Source organism: Palaemon carinicauda, chromosome 38, assembly GCF_036898095.1.
Source record: "Palaemon carinicauda isolate YSFRI2023 chromosome 38, ASM3689809v2, whole genome shotgun sequence".
Lineage (NCBI taxonomy): Eukaryota > Metazoa > Arthropoda > Malacostraca > Decapoda > Palaemonidae > Palaemon > Palaemon carinicauda.
The window spans coordinates 24,217,387-24,242,434 of NC_090762.1; the positions used below are offsets into that span (position 1 = coordinate 24,217,387).

The window sequence follows — 25,048 nt, forward strand, 5'->3', positions numbered from 1 at the left end:
ACTATATCATATTTTTTTTCTCGAGATTCTCGAAGTCACCAAGTCAGTATTGCCAGATAAGGGAATTTATCCCTAGATTTGGGGATTTTGGATGTCTGATGGAGATATTCTGTACCAATTTCTACGAAGAAACAAACATTTATATTGTTGCAATTAGTTATCTTGCACTTATATGCAGTATATTACTTAACCGTACGTGACCAGAAGAAAATATATTTGTGAAAATGGGGATTTTTTTATCATGAGTTTTAGGAATTTTTACACTAACCCTACTGGCAAGTGGCAACACTGCACCAAGTGAGTTCCAACTGAGAAAGAGGTTCCTGAGAATCTGAGATTTTGGAAGAAAAATGTCTCGCATACGTCATTTGTTTCTCCTCCATGTCAACAAGGAACGGCGATATATATTGAACTGAGCTGTGAAATTCTTCCGTTTCATTTACTGTGAAGGTAATGCTCAATAACTTCATGATATTCAAATTATTTTACAGTTAATGTTTGTCTTTTATTCTTGGTGTGAGATTAGCCTGATAGAAGTGTATCTTAAAGTAGGCCTATATTTCTTTCAAGACCAAGCAACTTCATGCTAGATTAGGCCTACCCTTAGAGTATACTTAACGGTACAGATTTGCGTAGGACGTATCTTTGGGCGTTTTTGAAATAGGATTTAATAAGACAAAAAAGCAAACCAAATTATCTTAATGCTCTGGAAACCATAGGATGCATAGTTCCTCAGTGAATTCAGGTCTTAAGTCTCTTTCCTGTACCATCTCTCAGTTCAACCCAATTCTCATATGCAATCTCCCGCAGCCTTTGTTATAGCTGCTGCCTTTATTATTGCTGCTGCCATTGATTCCCAAAATCCTTCTTAATGCTGTATTTTCAAAGGCAAGAAATTTTACATTAGTTGTTACAGTGCTGTACCACGACTGGTGCCCACAAGTTGATATCGATCTTACAAGTGATGTGTATATTAGGATTTTGATGCAATTTGTTATTCCATTTGACCTTCAAACTGTTTTAGTTTGGCCATTGCTTGCTCTGCCTCTTTAATGTCTCCTTGAATTCTGTAACTAGTGATCCATTGCTGGTAATGATGGCTCCTTGGTAAAGTTGTATTGTATTACAGGATGTGTTTTCGAACTGAAATTATATGTATTCCTATAGTAAATAACGTGATTTAACCGAATTTGACCTTCATTTCAACCGCAAACAAACACATCAAGCAATTCGACTAACTTTTAAGTTGCTGAATTGGTTGCTGTTATTACGGATGAAATGAGGGTGAAAAACGGTTAAATCACGTTTTCTACAGGAAAACATATATTTTCTGTTAAAATGGCTAAATATAACCTTTGTTGTCATATGTGTTGTTAAAATATTTAAATATAAGCACTTGTTCAACGGTGTCACTTCACTCACAAATGTACTGCGAACGATAACATTGGCAGCTTTACTAATGATACACAGTGTTATCAACGATGCCTGGGACTGTTACGGTAATATTACCAGTTACACAATATATATCAATTACAAAAAGGGTACAGAACATAACAAACCCACCTAACCTAACCTAGGGGTTCCCAGGTCACAAAACTCTCGTATATACTAGGAATGTTAAAATAAGCAACGTTACCAATTATACAGTGTTAACAACGTTACAAAGGCATTGCTAACGGTAGCAATGCTACGGTAATATTATCATGTGTATTTTAATGAATTGTTCCTATACACTTTACACTATATAAAAAGGTACAAAAAGGGTACAGAACGTAACACACCCACCTAACCTAACCTAGAAGTTAACAGGTCACAAAACACATATACACTAATGGCTTTTGTTGAATGACTTACCTTTATGAAGGGGACGTCGAAACTTGCGGGACATGGGGGTAGGCGACTTTTTCCTAAAAATGTACCTTTATAAGAAGTAACGGTATAACGACACCGACGTTTCATTTTGGTTTTAGGTATCTTGGTTTCGGTATTACAATAAAACACGTGAATGTCTTTCTTGTAAGATGAGGGAACGGCACTTGGGACACTGTAAACAGTGAGGAATTACATCGTGTACTTTAAGGAAATTATCAACATTGGATGAAGAATCATAAAAATCACCATGGAATTTAGCAAATGCTTTTAGGTATGGAATACTGCAGCCGTTACAAGTTTCTATAACTTCCTCCATGGCAAAATACGAAAAAATAAATCTCACTTGAAATGACGTACACCTTACAAGGACAAAGGTTTCCAGCGAAAAGGATTTGGTGGAAGGGGTATGAATAGACCATTTAAAGAGATAAAGGAAGGGGGTAGGGAAATATTAACTGACAACCCCCTGGTGTAAACTTTGAATACGTACTGTATAGGATCGTGATTGGTTAACGGGAAAACAACGGAGTCTAGAGGGTAAACATGATAAACTGGATAGGGAAACTTGTATAGAGCAAGTATTTATGTGGAATCTGGGTTGTGACAAAGAAATAAAACCAATATAGGAAGATAAAATGCGATGTATGATAAATAATATTGAATGGGAATATAAAATGAGTTGATTTTATAAGGTATAGGATAATAAAACGAGTAATTCTAGGGTCAAAAGTAATATGTATAAGGGGGTATTATATAAGTAATCATGTAATAGACTTGAACAGAGCTGGTAGAGAGATGGAGAGTTACATTTCACGGTAAGGAAGAAGAAATCCTATTGGTGGGGGAAAAGTTTCTAGGTAGGGAGGCGGGATTTTTGCGCAGAAGATCGAAAACTGGTATGTACGAACGTACGTACGTGAGTGTGCTAATGTTAGCATGGAATGCTAACATTTGTTCTACATCAGGCATTGGCAGCACTGGTTATTGTATTTTTTCATGAGGAATAGTCTTTGCAACGACACCCCAAAGTTTATACTGTTATACTCTTTTGCCTTTTCCTCCGGTTATTATAAATCCAAGAAGGTAATGTATAGAGAAGAAAATGCTTGTTTTACAGCTATACATCATTTCCCCAGTATGTTTTCCCCACCCAAAACCCCGAGTTCCCACTGGGGGTCCCCCATTACTGTAGGATATAGATTTATATATATTTCTGAAACTATTCATTTGCGACGAGAACGAGTGTCATTTTCGAAGAGAGCGTAATTTTTTCTATAAGCAAAAGAAGTTTTGTTACTGTTACATTGCCCTGTAATATGCATGATCTCTGTCTTTCTCGAGTTGATCACCAATCCAATCTTTCTCCCCTCCATTACTAACCTATCAATCATTTCCTGTATTTCAACCATTGTAGAAACAATTAGAACTATATCATCTGCGTATTCAAGATCACATAATCTCTGATCCCCTTTCCAGTGAATGCCATTATTCATTCCTTACATTACCTTGTCCATAACATAATCAATCACCATGATAAACAACAGATGGGATAGTATTCCACCCTGTAGTACTCCAGTCTTGACCTCAAATGTATCTGTAAGACTACCATCAAGTTCCACTTATGCATAACCATTATTATTATTATTATTATTTTTTCAATATTAAACTTACCCGATAATCATGTAGCTGTCAACTCCGTTGCCCGACAGAATTCTATGGAGGGATACGCCAGCTATCACAATACTAGAAGGGGGTGTACTTACCAGCGCCACCTGTGGCCAGGTACTCAAGTACTTCTTGTTGACACCTCCTCAATTATTCCTCTGTCGTGCTTCCGGCAAGACGTTCTGGGATACGCTTATGTTCTTGGAGTATTTTCACGACTTTGGTGAAGTATTTCTCTTTGATTTCGGCTGTCGCTTTACTGGAAACTTCTATATTAGCTTAGTTAGCTTTTGGAATTAATTTGATTTTTTATGGTGACGAAGAGAGTATGAACTCTCTTTCACCTTTAAATGGCCGACCCTTCCCTTAGACGGAAGTGTTGGTGTCTAAGAGAGTATAGACTCTCTTTCTTAATTTTGCTTAACAAAAGTTATAGATTTATTTTATATCTCTCCGCCTCTTATAGGCCTCTTCGATTAACTTCCTTTTTTTATAAACTTATTAAAATTAATTTTTATATTTGTTTATATTCGACCTTCCTAATAGTAGGCGGTCTTTTCTTGGTACCGAAGTTAATTAACATTGAGCCCGTCATTTCGGTTTTACCTGTTAACATATTATGCTATTTTAATGTCTTTGAAAGAATTTCTTTGATAGTCTAGTACTGTTTTCAAAGTTGAACTAACGTTTTGTTTTGTCTCTGCAGTTGTTGACGTTCAGAACGTTCAACTTGCACTCTATCGTTACGATAGAGAAAGAATTTTCACGGTTTCACATTGCAGTAAGAGTAACCGTGTCTAGCGTTTTGTTCATTCTTTCTTAACTTAATGGTTTTAATCCTAATAAAGGAACTTTTCATTTTGGGAAATATTTCAGTTTTTTCCTTTAACAATATGTTTTAACGATATATATGATTGGGCTCTTCTCTCAGGTTCTAAGTCAAGAGAGAGAGAGAGAGAGAGAGAGAGAGATAGAGATAGAGACGGAGGGAGAAAGAGGAGGATAAACGTTTCATTCAAGCCTGCCAGGCGTACGAGTAACGTTGTTATCGTTTTTGCTCTTCTCCCTAGTCTCTTTAGGGGAAGAAACTAAACGTTTCTAGAGTGATCTAGTGTTTAGTCTCTTTCCAGCCACTGAATTATTTATCTTTCATTAGATTTTTCTGTTACATTGTAATTCTGTTTTCGCAATTACTAACTTTTGAGAAAGGATAGAATTGCGTGTTTCAGGTACAAACCACTTAAAGTTTCGAGTTCAGTGAAATAAGTGCAAACAGAAAATCAAAGTGATAAGTGATTAGCGCAAAGTGTGTCAGTGTTGTGCGTGAGGGTACTTCTGTGCGCGCCAGTCGTTCTCCCAGTCCGGGACCTCTTGCAAGCTCCCAAGCCCAGGGGAGAAGCAATGTCGAAGGGCATAAGGGTTCAGCAGGCCTTGATCGGCGCACAGAAGTATCCTCGGTGGTTGTGGGCGTGTCTTACCGAGACCGTCACTCCCACCCGCAGACGATTGAGCCCTTATTTTGCTCGTCTGCAGAAGAAATTTAGGGGAGAAAACGCTGGTCTCAGGTCTCAAGACCTCTTAAACATAAAGTCCAGACCTATGCCAGACGTACGAAGTTAGAGTTCAACAACCCGGATGCAGTCATTGGGTTAGCTCTGACTCTCCTCAGTCATCAGTTGAATGCACTCCGCCTAAGAGGAGTAAGGTTCTGCCGCAACAGATCTCTGCTGTTAAGGCTTTACCTCAGCAGACCTTAGTGTCTGCCGACCCCAAGTTGACTCTACTGCAGTCCATGCAGTCACAACTTTCGCTCTTGATGCGTGAGTGTCGGGCTGAGAGTGTTGCGCCTCCGCCTACACTCCCTCCGCCTGCGCTCGCTCCGCCTGCGCTCGCTCCGCCTGATCGCAGTACCACCTGCCAGGCGTACGATGTTGAGCCACGTTCTGAGTTGGCTGTTCCCAGTGGTGCTCAGCCTCCGCCTTCTTTAAGGCAACCTTTACAATGGGATCAGGAGGATTATACCTCTCTTCCTCCGCCTCCACTTGCTGCTCCACCAGTGATGCAACACTCGGTTGAGGTACAACAACCTCTCCCGTCCTTGAGTCAGTCTCCTCAGCTCTCGCTGCAGCGAGCTCAACCCTCCACAAGGCAAGCACCACTACACCTTAGCCTTGCGCCTCAGGAGCCTCAGCTTGCGAGACATTTACCTTGTTCTGCGCAGCCTCTACCTCATCGCGCTCCGCTCACACCACAGGAACAGGAACTTGCTACTCCGCTTCCGCCAACCGCTCAGCAAGCGCAACCCTTGGGTTCAGCCACTCATGCCAGGAGTCAGCCTCCTCCACCCATGCGCCTACCTTCTGCTACTTCCTTTGATCAGCCTTTGCAGACTGAGCCTCAGGTGTTCCCTCAACAGAGTCTTGAAGAGGAAACCACAACTATTGTTGTTCCAGCTCGTTCTGACACTGCTGTTCAGCATACCTTACCTCCATTTTCAAACCTTATGATAATGGAGGTTATTTGTATTACTTATAAAATATATTTGTATTCCTTGCAATATATTTTTAACAATATCGCAGAATATGGCAAAAAATATGAATCATGAGTTATGAATGTAAGGTAAATATTATGTTGATATTTAAACCCATGCAAGCATGCATAAAGCACTCTAGCACTGGTCATGGAATTTCTGAGAAATGTTAAACGCCATGCACACGCTCTGCCTACCTTACAGCATGCTCTACATACAGCATGCTCTGCTTACAGCATGCTCTGCATACTACATGCTCTGCATACAGCATGCTCTGCATTCAGCATGCTCTGCATACAACATGCTCTACATACAGCATGCTCTGCATACAGCATGCTCTGCATACAACATGCTCTGCATACAGCATGCTCTGCATTCAGCATGCTCTGCATACAACATGCTCTGCATACAACATGCTCTGCATACAGCATGCTCTGCATTCAGCATGCTCTGCATACAACATGCTCTACATACAGCATGCTCTGCATACAGCATACTCTGCATACAACATGCTCTGCATACCTTACCGCATGCTTCTCAGTCACACATCTTTGGTTGTTGCCAACTCACTAGACTGTCAAGCAGTTTCATAACGTGGCCTTCTAGTCTGCTGCTTTTGCACCAGTGAACCCTCACTGAGAGAACTTAGCTTTTCTAGGATATGGTCCCTGTAGATGAGAAAGTTCTTTTCTCCCTCCTTCTGATATTCCCTTGAGGACTCTGTCATTTGGAGGGAGCCTTTAGCTGCATAGCCTCCTATGGACTTTTATTTAAGCATAACATGCTTCCAGGGAAGGTAATGGTTCCACTTCAGTCGCTAATCCCGTCTGTTACCACACCTTCTCCCATAGACCTTGAGCTGTGTTGCAAGACATGCAGTCCAAGCTTGGTCCTTGTTAGAGGATTTTTTGTTTACGGAGTCAATGTGTCACGGGGAAGACGTTCAACAACCAACAGAAGTGACTTGTTGTGACGCAGTGCGGCAACCTCAGCAACCCGATAAGGAGTTGTCTGTACGACCCAGACAGTCTAGACAGATTCGGGTTGTCACTGTACTTCCTCGCTTGCCCATGATTGACAGTTCACAGACTGTGCAGCAGTACCATGATCTTGTGTCCGGCTCCGTCAGACGACTGGCTTTTAAGAGCTCCCACAAGTCGTCGCTGTCTGGAGATTTTCAAATGGACTATGGATCTGACCAAGGAACTGGGCCTCCTGGTCAATTTTGAGGAGTCTCAGCTCGTTCCATCCCAGACCATTGTCTCCTTGGGTATGGATCTTCAGAGTCGAGCTTTTCGGACTTTTCCGTCGGCCCCAAGGATTTTCCAAGCCCTAGAATGCATCCAGAGCATGCTGAGAAGGAACCGATGCTCAGTCAGGTAGTGGATGAGTCTAACAGGGACACTTTCATCGCTGGCCCTGTTCATCGTGTTAGGGAGACTCCACCTCCCCTCCCTTCAGTATCATCTAGCTGCTCACTGGATAAAGGACATGACGCTAGAGACGGTCTCAGTTCCTGTTTCCGAAGAGAGGAGGTCTTCTCTCGCGTGGTGTAAGAACAGCTTTCTTCTCAAGGAAGTCTACCTTTGGCTGTTCAGAAACACGACCGCCGTCTCCTCTCGGACGCATCAGACACGGGCTGGGGTGCGACTTTGGACGGACAAGAATGCTCGGGAACATGGAATCAGGAGCAAAGGACACTTCACATCAATTGCAAGGAGTTGTTGGCGGTTATTCTGGCCTTGATAAACTTCAAGTCCCTCCAGCTTAACAAAGTGGTGGAGGTGGACTCTGACAACACCACAGCCCTAGCTTACATCTTCAAGCAGGGAGGGACTCTTTCGTGGAAGTTGTTCTAGATCGTAAGGGACCTACTCATCTGGTCTAAAGATCGAAAGCTAACTGGTAACGAGGTTCATTCAGGGCGGTATGAATGTCATGGCAGATCACCTCAGACGGAAGGGTCAGGTCATCCCCACAGAGTGGACCCTTCTCAAGAATGTTTGCAGCAGACTTTGGGCCCTGTGGGGTCAGCCAACCATAGATCTGTTCACTACCTCGATAACCTAGAGACTCCTGTTGTATTGTTCTCCGATTCCAGACCCAGCAGCAGTTCACGTGGATGCTTTTCTGCTGGATTGGTTCCATCTCGACCTGTATGCATTCCCGCCGTTCAAGATTGTCAACAGGGTACTTCGGAAGTTCTCCTCTCACAAAGGGACACGACTGACGTTGGTTGGCTCCGCTCTGGCCCGCGAGAGAATGGTTCTTAGAGGTACTGCAATGGCTGGTCGACATTCCCAGGACTCTTCCTCTAAGAGTGAACCTTCTAAGTCTACCTCAGGTAAAGAAGGTACACCCAATCCTCCACGCTCTTCGTCTGACTGCCTTCAGACTTTCGAAAGGCTCTCAAGAGCTAGGGGCTTTTCGAAGGAGGCAGCCAGAGCGATTGCCAAAGCAAGGAGAACATCCACTCTCAGAATCTATCAGTCTATAGGGGAAGTCTTCCGTAGCTGGTACAAGACCAATGCAGTTTCCTCAACCAGTACCACTGTAACCCAGATTGCTGACTTCCTGTTATATCTAAGGAAAGTAAGATCCCTTTCAGCTCCTACGATCAAGGGTTACAGAAGTATGTTGGCAGCGGTTTTCCGCCACAGAGGCTTGGATCTTTCCACCAACAAAGATCTACAGGACCTCCCTAGGTCTTTTGAGACCTCAAAGGAATGTCGGTTGTCCACTCCAGGCTGGAATCTAGACGTGGTCCTAAGGTTCCTTATGTCATCAAGATTTGAACCTCTCCAATCAGCCTCTTTTTAGGACCTCACATTAAAAACTCTTTTCCTCGTGTGCTTGACAACAGCTAAAAGAGTAAGTGAGATCCACGCCTTCAGCAGGATCATTGTTTTCACATCTGAAACGGCTACATGTTCCTTGCAGCTCGGTTTTTGCTAAACGAGCTTCCTTCACGTCCTTGGCCTAAGTCGTTCGAGATCCCAAGCCTGTCCAACTTGGTGGGGAATGATCTGAAGAGAGTACTTTGCCCAGTTAGAGCTCTTAGGTACTATCTAAAAAGGTCTTAACCTTTACAAGGACAATCAGAAGCCTTATAGTGTGCTATCAAGAAACCTTCTTTTCCAAGTTCTAAGAACTCAGTTTCTTACTATTCAGGCTTCTGATTAGAGAAACACATTCTCATCTGAAGGAAGAAGACCTTGCTTTGCTGAAGGTAAGGACACATGAAGTGGGAGCTGTGGCTACTTCAGTGGCCTTCAAACAGAGCCATTCTCTGCAGAGTGTTATGGATGCAACCTATTGGAGAAGCAAGTCAGTGTTCGCATCATTCTATCTCAAAGATGTCCAGTCTCTTTACGAGTACTGCTACACCCTGGGACCATTCGTAGCAACGAATGCAGTAGTAGGCGAGGGCTCAGCCACTACATTCCCATAATCCCATAACCTTTTAACCTTTCTCTTGAATACTTTTTATGGGTTGTACGGTCGGCTAAGAAGCCTTCCACATCCTTGTTGATTTGGCGGGTGGTCAATTCTTTCTTGAGAAGCGCCGAGGTTAAAGGTTGTGATGAGGTCCTTTAGTATGGGTTGCAGCCCTGTATACTTTAGCACCTTTGAGTTGATTCAGCCTCCCAAGAGGAACGCTGCGCTCAGTAAGGAAGACGATCTTATTAAAGGCAGAGTAACGGTTCAAGTCGACTTCCTTACCAGGTACTTATTATTTCATTGTTATTGTGGATAACTGATTATATGAAATACGGGATACTTAGCTATCCTTTAATCTTGTACTCTGGTTTTCACCCACCCCCCTGGGTGTGAATCAGCTACATGATTATCGGGTAAGTTTAATATTGAAAAATGTTATTTTTATTAGTAAAATAAATTTTTGAATATACTTACCCGATAATCATGATTTAATCGACCCTCCCTTCCTCCCCATAGAGAACCAGTGGACCGAGGAATAATTGAGGAGGTGTCAACAAGAAGTACTTGAGTACCTGGCCACAGGTGGCGCTGGTAAGTACACCCCCTTCTAGTATTGTGATAGCTGGCGTATCCCTCCATAGAATTCTGTCGGGCAACGGAGTTGACAGCTACATGATTATCGGGTAAGTATATTCAAAAATTTATTTTACTAATAAAAATAACATATTACTATCCAAGCTACAACCCCAATTGGAAAAGCAAGATGCTATAAGCCCAGGGGCTCCAATAGTGCCTCATATATTTTTTAGCATACTACGTGAAATGCTATCAAATGCTTTCTCAAAATTCACTGAGCATAATTACGAAAATAAAATTACAAAATACTCTCTCTTGTTATGTTGTAGTTACCTAACCTCACTTTGCCTGCCCCTATCATACCCATTCTTACCTTACATACCCTTTTCTTAACTACCTTACCTTGCTTAACCTCACTTTACCTAACCTTACTTTACTTAACCTTACTTTACTTAACCTGACTTTACCTACCCTTACTTTATCTAACCTCATTTTACCTTACCTATCCTTACCTTATCTTGTCCTACCTTACCTCATACTACCTTCTCATCTTACCCTACCTTACCTCATCTAACCTTAATGACTCACATTACCTACCCTTACCTTTCATACCTATAATTTATCTAATCTTACCTTTCCTAACCATACTTTACCCACACATAATTTACATATACATACTTTGCCTGTCCTGACCTTACCTACTCTTACCTTGCCTGCCTTCACCTTACCTACTCTCTTACCTACTCTCTTACCTACTCATACTTTACCTGCTCTTACCTTACTCCTACCCTACCCAAACTTACCCTTACCCTACCCTTGCTTACCCTTACCCTACCCTTGCTTACCCTTACCCTACCCTTGCTTACCCTTACCCTACCCTTGCTTACCCTACCCTTACCTTACACCTTACCCTACCTTACACCTTACCCTACCTTACACCCTTACCTTAGCTATCCTATCCTTACCGTACCTCACCTAACCTTAACTTAGCTAACCCACCCTTACCCTACCCTTCACTAACCTTACCCTACCCTTCACTAACCTTACCCTACCCTACCCTACCCTTAAATTACCCTACCCTACCCTACCCTACCCTACCCTACACTTCCCTTCCCTTACCCTACCCTACACTTCCCTTCCCTTACCCTACCCTACCCTTCCCTTCCCTTACCCTACCCTTACATTACCTTACCCTACCCTTACATTACCTTACCCTACCCTTACATTACCTTACCTTACCCTACCCTACCCTACCCTACCCTACCCTACCCTACCTTACCTTACCTTACCTTACCTTTACTTAACTCTTACTATACCTCATACCTGTGCTTACCTACTCTTACCATACCTATCCTTACTATACCTACCTTTAGTTACCCTTATCTATGCTACCCTACCCTACCCTAACAACATTACATAAACCTCACCTTAGCTTACCTTGCCTACCCTACCCTACCCTACATTGTCATATTTGAGCTTTTACTTAGTGCAGTAAATATAGAATAGAAGGTTAAATATATGATACTTTAATTTCCAGCCAAATACATGAACCAAATATTTTTCCTACTTGCCATCTAAGCGCCTTTTCTTGTGGCTGCCATTAGCATTTCAGTGAATAAATCAAAGGTTAGGAGTAAAAATATAATTGAGGAAGACCCTTGTCTGGTGTGTAGATGTATGGTGGCATAGAGCAGGAGACCAAATACTTCTTAATGATCCCACATGGGGATTTAATTTATACATTTTATTAAGCTGGAGTGGGTAATTGGTTATGATTAGATATGGTGGGAGATATGTTCTCTGTTTAGGAGTAAAAGAGTCATGTTTTAATCCCCTCTCTATATGTTCATTCACCAGGTAAAAAGTATCTTTAATGTCAATTTTATACCATTTTTTTTTTTTAATATTTGACTGTTCGTTCATACAAATATATTAATTCAACAGAATAAGAAGCACGGGCAGCTCCGCAACTTCATGCTGGAAGCAACTGCAATATACCTTCACCTAATAGTAGAAAATAGACTCCAATAAATAGTCCCGTAGCTACTGAAAGACATCAGGCTTCGACCTGTTAATTTTTGGTAAGGAGAAATTGCTATTTGTTACATGGGCCAATGTTTTTATTATAAGTTTGCATGAGAAACAGTTTTAGGATCAGACAGGCTATTCCAGGCATTTGAAACTCATTGGTAAGTAAAGAGAAAGACCTGGAGTCATAGCATAGGTAATGTGTGTGTGGTTATGTTTGCTAAAGTCCCTGTGTTCCACCTAATACAAACTCTTTTGATCTTTACTATGGATATAATACTTTGGGCAAAGCTGAAACTAGTATACAGTAACAGTCTGCCGCTAATTAGTGGGATGTAGTAGGTTATATGACGTCACTTTTACTTTTGGCTCTGTAGAGTGAAGATGTGCTGCATGTCTCTCCCCTTGTCAGCTCTTTACATAAAATTGTCTATTTACATCAATGGTTATTTACTTTTTCAGGGTGTAGTCAGTCATCCTTCCAGTGAGAGCAGTTCAGTAGATGACGGGAGAAGTACTCCCAACTTCTTACTTCGGTGTCTCATTCCCTCCGCGTTTTCTCTGCTTGTTAGTTCTCTTCCGATGGACGAATGGGTAAGAGTGGTGATCGACTGAACCCTGGACAACTCTTAGGTGCAGAAACTGTCCCTTCCCCTATACTGGGGAACACTCTCTCGTTGCCGCATGCGCAACTCTCCTTTTTTATGGCTTTTGGGTCTCCCCTTTAACCCTTACCGATCATCCGGAGATCTCTACTCCGGTGAAAAGACAGTACCGGCTACTCCAAGTGGTGCTGCTCAATGAATCTCAATGACTATGAACCCTGCATGGACTCCTTGAAAATGTCTTATCATCAACAATTTAGTACGATTCAATTAATTTTTATGGTATCATTGGGAAGGTAAATCATTCTTCTTTTTCACTTTACATTTATAATAGACGTACTACAAATACTTATCACACAGGAAGATGAAACTTTGTGTTATAATTCAGAAACACATTCGGAAATAGGAATTTTCCCGGTCATTAATCCCCAATAATACGGTTACCTTTTATTTTTTCATCGTACAAAGTTTTCACGCAAAAAGCTTATGCATCAGTGCCCATCTCGATGATTTAGTAAACTGATTTCGAGTTTATTTTCTCACGTTTCAATCAATTTTGTTAAGAAATCCAAATATCTAAGCGTGAATTGGCGACGTTCATTTCCTATCGAGGTCGCTAGCCCACTTCTCAGAAATATCAATGGATGGGTTGCCAGTTACCAAAATAGAAACAAATTACTTAAAATTGTTAAAACACATGATATAGTTGAAGGTTTAATTAAATTATGGTATATCAGGTAAAAATGATATAGAAATAAATAAAGAATTAACCATTAAAGGAAGATTAAATGAAACTAATAAGGATTTCATGAATATTTCTAACGATATGGCAACTTTAGAACATTCAGAGGTATTTTACAATCGGTGTCCGAATCCATACCATCCACGCAAAACACACCTATAACAAATCCAGCCACCTATCTCTTCGACATGAGAGAGAGAGAGAGAGAGAGGGGGTCAAGCCGGTGATACTCGTGCATTAGAATTACTGATTTTCGTTGTATTTTTATATACATATAAGCAATTACTAAAAAGACCTATGTCATTTACCCTTTATCAGTATTCATAATCGTATGAGAACTTCATACAGGATGACAGATTTCTACCCATATAAAAAAAAATAGTGTTTACATATTAAGTAGGAATGTGCGTACAGCACAGTACATTGTGTTGTTTGTGGTTTATGGCGACACAAACACACATACCCACACACAGACACACACACACACACATATATATATATATATATATAGATATATATATATATATATATATATATATATATATATATATATATATATATATATATATATATTTATATAGCCTACTGTATGTATGCATAATATATACAGACATATATATATATATATAATATATATATATATATATATATATATATATATATATATATATATATATATATATATATATATATATATGTATATATATGTATATATATGTATAAGTATATATATAATGTATGTATGCATATATATACATACATACATATATATATATATATATATATATATATATATATATATATATATATATATATATATATATATATATATATATATATATATATATATATATATATATATAGCCTACTGTATGTATGCATAATATATACAGACATTTATATATAAGTAAATATACATACTGTGTGTATATATATATATATATATATATATATATATATATATATATATATATATATATATATATATATATATATATATATATATATATATATATATATATATATATATACTGAATGTATGTATGTACATATGTAGGCCTATAGAAATATATACATGTACATATATAAGTATATATAAATATATATAAGTATATATAAATATATATAAATATATATATATATATATATATATATATATATATATATATATATATATATATATATATATATATATATACACGTCTGTATATCTGTTAGATCATATAACAGTTGTATACGGTTGCTTATATGAATGTGTATACCGTGTGATATTTCCCAGTTTGCTCCTTATACAACAAAGTTTTGTAACTGTAGAATGTCAGATAAACAAACGACATTGCCATCAAATAGACATGTCTTTACTTGTAGACCAAAACACTTGAAGGAAGATGCAGCAATTATGGGATAATCCCACATAAATTCCACTGTGGATTATATTGGTCACTTTCGACCAAGAAAGGTCCAGGCCGAGACGTCCTTGGAACGGTTCACTATTCCTAATCCAGGCCACTAATCACCTCGCTGACTTATCATTTTCTTCATATGGTTCCTTTCGTCGTTTCCATTTTACTGAATTATGGGCAAATATTTTATTTTACTGTTTAAATTTTAGTCAAATCAAACATTGGGTGTGATTGTTTTGTAACACACTTTCCATCATTAAATTAAAACCAGATATTGATAATATTCTCATAATAAAAACTGAAGGTTTTTACACAAGGTATTGACAGTAAAGATTATTCTCTCTCTCTCTCTCTCTCTCTCTCTCTCTCTCTCTCTCTCTCTCTCTCTCTCTCTCTCTCTCTCTCTCTCTCTCTCTCTCTCTCTTTTTGTGCATGGTAATGAACAGGCTACGGCATTAGATTACTGGCAGTCTTATTTGTCTTTTCTAACTATTGATTTATGTATATACATACATACACACACACACACACACACACACACACACACACACACATATATATATATATATATATATATATATATATATATATATATATATATATATATATATATATATATATGTATATATATATGTATATATATATATATATGTATAAGGGCGTGTGTGTGTGTGTTTCAGTAAATGATAGTCTGACAGTTCTTTCTAGGAATGTGTAACTTATAATATTTCCTGATTCGTTAACGTAGTACACAGCTTAGAGTTAAGACTATTTAACTTAGGATAAACAAACGACATCGTCATCAAATAGAAATGCCTTTACTTGTAAAACTAAACGCTGTAGGAAGAATCGGCATTTATAGGATTTGCACTCACATTCCAATGGGGATTATTACTTTTGACCTTGAAGGGCAACCAATTCCATCATCCCTCCACCATTCCCGTGGGTGACTTATCCTTTTCCTCTCCTGCTCCCTTTCGCCTTTTATATTCCATAAAATTTATCGGTAATTATTCTATTTTACTATTTCAATATTAGTCAAATCTGACATTGCTATAATTGTTGTTGAAACTTTTCTATCAAGAAATAAAAATCAGACACTCATAATATTCTTACAAGGACAACAGTAGGTTTTTACACATAACACTCATTTTTCAATATTAAACTTAGCCGGTGATCATATAAGCTGCAGCTCTGCTGCCCGACAGAAAAACCTACGGTCAAAATACGCCAGCGATCGCTATGCAGGTGGGGGTGTACATCAACAGCGCCATCTGTCGAGCAGGTACTCAGTACTCCAAGTAAACAAAGAACCAATTTTCTCTCTGTCGTGCCACCGGCAAGACCTACTAAATATATGATCACCGGGTAAGTATATTCAAAAATTTATTTTATTAATAAAAATAACATTTTTCAATATTAAACTTAGCCGGTGATCTTATAAGTGATTTTTGGATTATTTGTTGACGACTTGGATAGATTTTGAATTCCCCTTTGACTAATTCAAGATGGCTGACCCTTCTCAAGTCCCTAAATACAGAAAGTGTAGTGCTAGGGACTGTTCAAGGCGTCTTCCGAAGGCCTCTATCGATCCGCACACCGTTTGTTCCAATTGTCGGGGTAAAACCTGTCAATTGGAAGATCGATGTGAGGAATGCGTTGGGCTTTCGGAATTCGAGAAAATCGAATTCCTGAAATATTCACGTAGGCTAGAGAGAGATAGAGTCAGGAGAAGTTCATCTCGCTCCGTTGATATTTCCTCTCCCCATGCCCCACAACCTATTCCTTCGCCTGTAGTGGTTGCTCCTGATCCCCCTTCCAGCACTCAACAACCTTCGATGGCAGATATGATGCGTGCCATCCAGGCTCTGGGTGAGAGAGTCGAGTCATTGGCGAGTGACCGTAACCAACTCATGGCTGACGTCAAGGAGTTGAAGGGTAAGAGTGCAGTGGGTAGTGACAAAGTGAGTGGTAGTGTTGTGGAAAGTGTTAGTGTTGCGCTTGAGGGTGCGTCTGTTCGTGCCTGTCGTCCTCCCAGTCCGGGACCTCTTGCAAGCTCCCAAGCCCAGGGGAGAAGCAATGTCGTACGACCAAAGGGTTCGACAGGCTTTAATCAGCGGACAGACGTTCCCTCCGTGGTTTCGGACGTATCTTACCAAGATCGCCCCACCCACAAGAAGACGAGAGAGCCCATTTATTCCTCGTCTGCGGAAGATGTTTCTCGGAAGAAACAATGGACCAAGGTCTCACGGCCTCTTAAACGCAAGTCGGTCCCTTCCGCGCAAGTCCAACGGCCCAGTTGTAGCCACTGGGTCAGTTCGGACTCGCTGCAGTCTTCCGATGACTGTACACCTCCTAAGAGAGGCAAAGCGGTACCGCAACAGGCAGTAACACCGTCTGTTGCCGCACCTGCTACTGTAGACCCTAAGTGGTCTTTGTTGCAGACCATGCAGACGCAGTTAACGTCTTTAATGCAGGACTTTCGTGCGGAGAAGGTTGACGCTGCACCCGTTAGCCTACAACCAACCACGGTTGTGCGTCCAGTGGACGCTGAGGCTACCTTCTCCCGCACTCCAGCTGTGAGAGTCCCGCCACCCATGCGCAGTGTACCCTGCCAGCCGCATGTTGACGTTCAGCGACGTACGGAACCCTCCGTTGACGTTCGCGAGTTACAACAACAACCTAAGTTGTTTTGTTTTGACGCGGTGCGTCAACCTCCGCAACCCAGTGTGGTTACCACTACTCGCCCACAGCAGACTAGAAAGTCAGGAGTAGACGCTTTGCGCCCCCGCGCTGCTATGGTTGTTGCCAGCTCACAGACTGGCCAACAATTCCATGACGTTGCGTCCAGTGCAGTCACGCATGCACCCGTGCTGCCGGACTCAGCTGACCAGCCAATTCCTACTCCTTTGCCGCTTCCTCCTCAGTATTCAGACGATGGACTCTGATGATGACGACGCTGCACACCTTGACGACCCGCACACGGACATCGACGAACCCAAGACCACGCCTCCCTCCTTGGACTTTAGGAAAGTTCTTGCACTATTCAAGGAGATGTATCCTGATCAGTTTGTTTCTGCAGCCCCACGCTCTCCTCCATCTGAGTTCGCTTTAGGCACGCAGTCATCCGCGCCTGCCTTTACGAAGCTCGTCCTCGCCCGCTCGTCCAAGAGAGCTTTAAGAGTGTTGGGAGATTGGATGCAGTCCAAAAAGCACCTTGGGAAGACAGCGTTCTTGTTTCCCCCTGCGAAACTCGCTTCCAGATCGAGCGTCTGGTATGCCACGGGAGAAGTTCTCGGCTTGGGAGTTCCTGCCTCTGCCCAGGGCGACTTCTCAAGTCTAGTAGACTCTCCCCGCCGGCTAGCCATGAGACGCTCCAAGATTTGTTGGACTCCTTCAGACTTAGACCATCTGATGAAAGGAGTGTTCAGAGCCTTCGAGGTTTTTAACTTTTTGGATTGGTGTTTGGGAGTGTTGAACAGGAAGACCTCCCCTTCTGACAAGGAAACGTCCATGCTCGTTATGTCCTGCATGGACAAGGCCATACGGGACGGTTCCAGTGAGCTTGTGGCTTCGTTCGTTTCCGGGGTCCTCAAGAAACGGGAAAACCTTTGCTCCTCCTTGTCAGCTGGAGTAACACAATGTCAGAGATCGGAACTTATGTTTGCTCCTCTCTCAAAGTGCCTTTTCCCAGAGGAGTTGATCAAGGAGATTGCTGCCTCCTTGATTCAAAAAGACACGCATGACCTGGTTGCGTCATCTGCCCGCAAAGCCACCCCTTTGCCTACCGTGTCTAGACCCAGGATGGATACTCCAGCGTCAAGATTTATTCCGCCCTTTCGTGGCAGAGCCTCCAGCAGAGGAGGTGCTCGTGCCGAAGGTAAACGTGGTAGTAAGAAGAAAGGTACCAAGTCCTTTAGAGGCAGAGTCTGACTGCCACCTTCTTCAGACAGCAGTGGGAGCCAGACTCAAGAACTACTGGCAGTCCTGGGAGAACAGGGGCGCAGATGCACAATCTGTGAAGTTGCTCAGAGAAGGGTACAAGATCCCGTTCTTGCGCAAGCCCCCTCTAGCAACGACTCCCATCGACCTCTCTCCCAGGTACAGAGAGGAGGACAAGAGACTAGCTTTGAAGCAAGAGGTGTCTCTCTTACTAGAAAAGGGAGCGGTAGTCAAAGTCCGGGACCATCAATCCCCGGGCTTCTACAACCGTCTTTTCTTAGTGGTAAAGAAGACAGGAGGGTGGAGACCGGTGCTAGACGTCAGTGCTCTGAATGTCTTTGTCACAAAGCAGACGTTCGCCATGGAGACGACAAAGTCTGTTCTAGCAGCGGTCAGGAAGGAAGACTGGATGGTCTCTTTAGACCTCAAGGACGCTTACTTTCACGTCCCCATCCACCCAGATTCCCAACCTTTTCTAAGGTTCGTTTACGGGAAGGTTGTCTACCAATTTCAAGCCCTGTGCTTTGGCCTAAGCACGGCGCCTCTTGTCTTTACGAAACTGATGAGGAATATTGCCAAATTCCTGCATTTAGCAGACATCAGAACCTCCCTCTATTTGGACGACTGGCTTCTAAGAGCTTCGTCCAGTCGTCGCTGTCTGGAGAATCTAAAGTGGACTCTAGATCTGACCAAGGAATTGGGTCTCCTGGTCAATATGGAAAAGTCCCAACTGGTCCCATCCCAAACTATAGTGTACCTAGGGATGGAGATTCACAGTCAAGCTTTTCGGGCTTTTCCGTCGGCCCCCAGAATAAGTCAAGCCCAAGGATGCATCCAGAACATGCTAAAGAAGGACCGATGTTCAGTCAGACAGTGGATGAGTCTGATAGGGACGCTTTCATCACTGGACCAGTTCATTGCGTTAGGGAGACTGCACCTCCGTCCCCTTCAATTTCACCTAGCTGTTCACTGGAGAAAGGACAAGACGCTAGAAGCGGTCTCGATCCCCATTTCCGAGAAGATGAAGTCATCGCTGACTTGGTGGAAGGACAACATCTACCTCAGAGAGGGTCTGCCCCTGGCTGTTCAGACCCCCAACCACGTTCTCTTCTCGGACGCATCGGACACGGGCTGGGGTGCGACATTAGACGGTCGGGAATGCTCGGGCACTTGGAACTCGGATCAAAGAACGTTACATATCAACTGCAAGGAGCTACTGGCAGTTCATCTGGCCTTGAAAAGCTTCAAGTCCCTCCTTCTAGGCAAGGTGGTGGAGGTGAACTCAGACAACACCACGGCCATGGCGTACATCTCCAAGCAAGGAGGGACCCATTCTATGACGTTGTACGAGATCGCAAGGGACCTCCTCACCTGGTCAAGAGATCTAAACCTTTCTCTAGTAACGAAGTTCATTCAAGGCAACATGAATGTCATGGCGGACCGCCTCAGTCGGAAGGGTCAAATCATCCCAACAGAATGGACCCTACACAAGAATGTGTGCAAGAGACTATGGGCCACATGGGGCCAACCTACCATAGATCTCTTTGCAACCTCGATGACCAAGAGGCTCCCAAATTATTGCTCGCCAATCCCGGACCCAGCAGCAGTTCATATAGATGCTTTTCTACTGGATTGGTCCCATCTAGACCTTTATGCATTCCCCCCGTTCAAGATTGTCAACAAGGTACTGCAGAAGTTCGCCTCTCACGAAGGGACAAGGTTGACGTTGGTTGCTCCCCTCTGGCCCGCGAGAGAATGGTTCACCGAGGTACTGCAATGGGTGGTGGACGTTCCCAGAACTCTTCCTCTAAGAGTGGACCTTCTACGTCAGCCACACGTAAAGAAGGTACACCCAAGCCTCCACGCTCTTCGTCTGACTGCCTTCAGACTATCGAAAGACTCTCGAGAGCTAGAGGCTTTTCGAAGGAGGCAGCCAGGGCGATTGCTAGAGCAAGGAGGACATCCACTCTTAGAGTCTACCAGTCGAAGTGGGAAGTCTTCCGTAGCTGGTGCAAGTCGGTATCAGTATCCTCAACCAGTACCTCTGTAACCCAAATAGCTGACTTCCTATTATACCTGAGGAAGGAAAGATCTCTTTCAGCTCCCACGATCAAAGGTTACAGAAGCATGTTGGCAGCAGTCTTCCGTCACAGAGGCTTAGATCTTTCCAACAACAAAGATCTACAGGACCTCCTTAAGTCTTTTGAGACCTCGAAGGAGCGTCGTTTGGCCACACCAGGTTGGAATTTAGACGTGGTACTAAGATTCCTTATGTCAGAAAGGTTCGAGCCACTACAATCAGCCTCCTTTAAAAATCTCACTTTAAAGACTCTTTTCCTCGTCTGCTTAGCAACAGCTAAAAGAGTCAGTGAGATACACGCCTTCAGCAGGAACATCGGATTTTCATCTGAAACGGCTACATGTTCTTTACAGCTTGGTTTTCTAGCCAAAAACGAACTACCTTCTCGTCCTTGGCCGAAATCGTTTGATATTCCAAGCCTTTCTAATTTGGTTGGAAATGAACTAGAAAGAGTCTTATGCCCTGTTAGAGCTCTTAAGTTCTATTTAAGACGAACTAAACCTTTACGAGGACAGTCAGAAGCTTTATGGTGTGCTATTAAGAAACCTTCTTTACCTATGTCAAAGAATGCAGTTTCCTATTATATCAGACTGTTGATACGAGAAGCTCATTCCCATCTGAATGAGGAAGACCATGCTTTGCTGAAGGTAAGGACACATGAAGTTAGAGCTGTCGCAACTTCAGTGGCCTTTAAACAAAACAGATCTCTGCAGAGTATAATGGACGCAACCTATTGGAGAAGCAAGTCAGTGTTCGCGTCTTTTTATCTTAAAGATGTCCAGTCTCTTTACGAGAACTGCTACACCCTGGGACCATTCGTAGCAGCGAGTGCAGTAGTGGGTGAGGGCTCAACCACTACATTCCCCTAATTCCATAACCTTTTTTAATCTTTCTCTTGAAATGTTTTCATTGTTGTTTTTTGGGTTGTCCGGAAGGCTAAGAAGCCTTTCGCATCCTGGTTGATTTGGCGGGTGGTCAAATTCTTTTCTTGAGAAGCGCCTAGATTAGAGGTTTTGATGAGGTCCTTTAGTATGGGTTGCAACCCTTGATACTTCAGCTCCTAGGAGTCGCTCAGCATCCTAAGAGGATCGCGAGGCTCAGTAAGGAAGACGTACTTAAAAAGGCAGAGTAATTGTTCAAGTCGACTTCCTTACCAGGTACTTATTTATTTTATGTTTGTTATTTTGAATAACTGCTAAAATGAAATACAAAATACTTAGCTCATAATAATGTAAACATGTAATGCTGGTCTCTACCCACCCCCCTGGGTGTGAATCAGCTTATATGATCACCGGCTAAGTTTAATATTGAAAAATGTTATTTTTATTAATAAAATAAATTTTTGAATATACTTACCCGGTGATCATATATTAAAGGACCCTCCCTTCCTCCCCAATAGAGACCCAGTGGACCGAGGAGAAAATTGGTTCTTTGTTTACTTGGAGTACTGAGTACCTGCTCGACAGATGGCGCTGTTGATGTACACCCCCACCTGCATAGCGATCGCTGGCGTATTTTGACCGTAGGTTTTTCTGTCGGGCAGCAGAGCTGCAGCTTATATGATCACCGGGTAAGTATATTCAAAAATTTATTTTATTAATAAAAATAACATTTTTGTGGAAATAGATTCATAGTCCTACGGTAGAGACCTATTTCTTGTATTTGTCTTACGGGCCAACCAAGGGAAAGGCCCGTGCCAACAACAAGAGTTGTCTTTAATACCCCAAGAAGAAGAAGAGTTTGGCCAAATATCCAGTAGAGATTACTATCTTCTCTCTTCCTGGAAATGAACAGCCTACGGCAGTAGACTACTAACTGCCTTATTTGTATTTTCATGCTTTTTGTTTTGATGGTGATGAGAAAAGAAAAGTTAATTATGAAGTACAGGATTTTATGTTTATCCCTTATTTGTTTAGTCAGTTGATGATATATATATATATATATATATATATATATATATATATATATATATATATATATATATATATATATATATATATATATATATATATATATATATATATATATATATATATATATATATATATATATATATATATATATATATATATATATATATATATATATATATATATATATATATATATATATATATATATATATATATATATATATATATATATATATATATATATATATATATATATATATATATATAGTATATAGTATATAAATATATATTAATAAACCAGATCTCTGACCTTGTTTATGCATTCATTCTCACTATATTCTTCAGAGTGATGTGAAAATTTTCAAAAAGTTATTATATATATTTTACTGTAATTTATACCAAAATAACTCATTTAATGATGTTATTTAAGAAATGTACATGGATTTTGTGGAAAAAAAAGTCCAGTATAATATAAACATATAATTATTAATTAGTCCTGACAAGAACAAACTAATCAGAGTTTGATACGAAATAAAATATAGATATGATTGAAAATTATGTTGATAAAATCATTTGAACAATTTATCATTTAGGATAGAGAAATTAATAAATTGATACTCTTATAAAAAAATAGAATAATCATGGCAATTATTTTTTACACAGAATCTATAATATGGTTGACATCATATTTCAGTTTTCTGTTATAATATTAAATAAGTGTTTTGTATGAGAAATCGTTCCAATAGAATATACAAAAATGCAATTTAAATATAAGAATTACAAAAAAAAATCTGGAAAAACAAATTAACAATTTACAAGACAAGATTTAGATAACAAAAAAAATTATCTTGTTAGATAAGTGAAGAATTGAAACATTTTTATTTGGAATGCTTTTTTCTGAAAAAAAATCTAATATTTAACTTTATAATCAACTTTTGTGTGATATAACATTAAATAATTTTTTGGATGCAACGCTGGGTTACCAGGACAAGTAAGACAGCAATACGCAGCTTTTTTACGACCACCGGGCCCGTAACGATCGCTGCAAACAGCACAATCTCTTAAAAGATTATCTGGTATACAGTTTATTATATGGCATTTATCATTCCTTAGTCTTTCTGGTACTTTATGTCTGTTGACAAGAGATCTTTTTCCTCCCAATCTTACTCAGAAATCACCAATAAGTTGTTCACATAGCTCTTTTCTATAATTACGATGGTTTAGTTTTTTCCTCATTATATTCTTCACATACATTTTCTTCATCGTCACTGTCACTACCTTCTTCATTGTTCACTTCTAGCTATTCTCGTGGAGGGTCGTAGAGCCTCTCGTCAAAGTCACTGCCAGCGTACTCAGAATCGGAATCGGATGAAGCATTATTTTTCATGTCCATTTAAACCCCGTTATAACTAACATCACAATTTTCCTCTTTGTCGTCGATGCCTACAAAATCATCTTCTGAAGAACACATATCAAGACATTCTAAAATTTCCGACGTAGTTCGCAAAAACTTTTTCGATGAAGCCATGATATAGGATAAGTGTTTGAAAAGCTATGACTTCGGAAATTAGCTGGTGAGACGAGAGTCGATCACAATCGGTACTTGCTGCTGAACGAGGCCAAACGCACTGAGAAATGGATATCGTGAGTGTCTGCCTTTATTTATTAATTCTAACTCGTCTTGGGGGAAAAGGGGGGAGAGGATTAACTAAGAAAACAAGGAATATTAACCTTAAAGAACCACAGAAAACAAAGCAACGATTAAAACAGCGAATAACTTTAATTAATAGAAACAGTTTATGAATAAATAAGATCTTTTCGGTGGGCTACCAGAGGTAGCCCAAGTACTAGGACGACGTATTTTGCTTGGGCTACCACAGGTAGCCCATGGAGTGGAAAGGGTTAAGGAACAGCCTTGGGAGATGCTACAGGTAAGGGAACAGTCGGAGGGCACAGCTGCCTTCCTAGGGGTTATTCATGGTCTTCCCATCCAAGATTCTGGGTGACCCTCCAGAGCTTCTTGTGAACTTAGTTTCAGCACCCTTCATATCTGCTCTTCCATTCGTTCATTCAGATCCAATGCATAAACATGAGCAGTTGCAGACAACCAGTCACTACCATTCAGGTGATCCTTTCGATATGACCCAGAAGCTGACCACTGTCAGACTTCTATGCTTGCTGATTACGTGGCGCACCCTCAACCTGAGTTCACTCAACGCGTTGAGGTCTTGCAGCATAAGAAGCATCAGCTT

At 40.9% G+C, this 25,048-nt stretch overlaps 1 protein-coding gene across 1 annotated transcript in view; it reads left to right on the plus strand.

Annotated features, from left to right (window-relative positions):
- The window catches only part of LOC137630113 (uncharacterized), a 60,098-nt gene that overhangs the window by 6,743 nt on the left and 28,307 nt on the right, over window positions 1–25,048 (plus strand). Inside the window, exon 2 of the mRNA XM_068361582.1 lies at window positions 12,029–12,165. The gene's annotated coding sequence lies outside the window, so the exon portion shown is untranslated. The remainder of the gene's footprint in view (window positions 1–12,028; window positions 12,166–25,048) is intronic.